Genomic DNA, 1,979 nt, shown 5'->3' with positions numbered 1-1,979 from the left:
AACATACAATATCCAATCTGCCCCAAACTTCACATACTTCATAAAAGTCCTGCACTGAACACATCTACAAAGCAATATTCAGATATATAACCCCACCTACTGCCAACAGAAACTGAACTGGTTAACACAGTAATGCAGTACTAACCACATACCTATTGTGTACTAAGCATGCTAAAAACATACTAAACATGCTAGCAACTACTATATACTGTATACCTCCTTAAATGCACATTGCCCAACCATGCTCTGTCTTCCTAAAGCCAACGAGTGACGATGGCACGGGTGCGAGGGCCCTTTCATCGCTGCTTGCAGCTTTAATTGTATCTGAGGTTCTTCCATTGTCAGAACGGACATCTTGTGGTTCAAGTGTACTAATTCAGGGTATTGGAATGGACATTATAAAGGTGCCGCTACACCGCGTTCATTTACAGTGTGAGTTGATTTCAGGATTTGTGAAAGGTTGCGGTACGTTCCTCCCTTCCTGTGAAGGGGGTTACGTTTATTCTTGGCAATGATTTGGCTGGAGGAAAAGTGACACCCGTTGTAGAAGTGGTTGACAAGCCTGATTGTTTTGTTAACACTAATGATATTGCTGATAAATTTCCGGATGTGTTTCCCGCAAATGTTGTGACGCGCGCGCAAAAGCGAAGAGTAGGGAATGACAATATGTTGAATGATTCATTCCTTTTGCCACTCTTTGCTGAAGAGAGCTCTTCGTCCGAGTTGCAGTGTTCTAATGTAGTGAAACACGATCAAAGGGTTGATGAAGTTGTGACTGATTTAGAAGTGTTGACTGTCCCTATCACACGTGAACGGATGGTAGCATCACAGCAAGATGATCCTTCGTTGACTAAGTTTTTCTCTGCTGCTGAGCATCCAAAATCTGTAAAAGACAGAAAAGCTGAATATGTGATAGACAATGAGTTACTGTTACGTAAGTGGAGACCTGTCGCTGGTATGGATAATGAGTGGGAGGTTACCTGTCAAATTGTGTTACCCACTGCTTACAGACAGCAAGTCTTAAGTTTGGCTCATGATCATCTGCTGTCAGGTCATCTAGGAAATACGAAAACATATAATCGTATATTAAAGCATTTCTTTTGGCCTGGTCTGAAGAAAGATGTCTGTCAGTATTGTAACACTTGTCATGTGTGTCAGGTAACGGGAAAGCCAAATCAAAAGATCCCACCTGCTCCATTGATTCCGATCCCTGTAATTGGAGCGCCTTTCGAGCATGTCATTTTAGATTGTGTCGGCCCTTTACCAAAGACCAAATCAGGAAATCAGTTTTTACTAACAATTATGTGTTCTGCAACACGATATCCGGAAGCAATTCCACTGAGAAAAATTACTTCTGCTGCAATTGTAAAGGCACTTATCACATTTTTTTGGTACAAATGGTACAGACGGACCAAGAAACGAATTTTCTTTCCAACTTGTTCAGACAGGTGTTAATAACCTTGGAAATATCGCACAGTTTCTAGTCCGTACCATCCAGAAAGCCAAGGGTCAATTGAACGTTTTCACCAAACGTTAAAATCAATGCTGTGCAAATACTGTTTAAGCTCCGGTAAAGAGTGGGATGAAGGAGTCCCGTTAGTCTTATTTGGTGTTCGCGAAACAGTTCAAGAGTCCCTTTGTTTTAGTCCTGCAGATCTGGTGTTCGGACACACCATGCGTGGTCCACTCAAGATTTTAAAAGAGGAAATGTTGCGTGAGGATGCCGCACCTAAGGAAAATATACTGGATTATGTTAGCCGATTCAGGGAGCGCTTACATAATGCCTGTACGTTTCCAAAAGAGTCTTTGGCTGTAGCTCAGAAAAGCATGAAAAAACTTTTCAACATAAAGTCTGTCGCTCGTGAGATTAACCCTCTGGAGTCTGAGCGGTTTTCTGGGCCCTTGAGATGTTCTGACATGCCCTGACATTTGTGCTTTTTTCAGTTGCTTATAAACATATTAATGGCAAAGGTGTAAAT

This window comes from Leuciscus leuciscus (assembly GCF_965113295.1).
Source record: "Leuciscus leuciscus genome assembly, chromosome: 16".
In the NCBI taxonomy this organism is placed as follows: domain Eukaryota; kingdom Metazoa; phylum Chordata; class Actinopteri; order Cypriniformes; family Leuciscidae; genus Leuciscus; species Leuciscus leuciscus.
Note: the sequence above shows the minus strand (reverse complement) of the source record.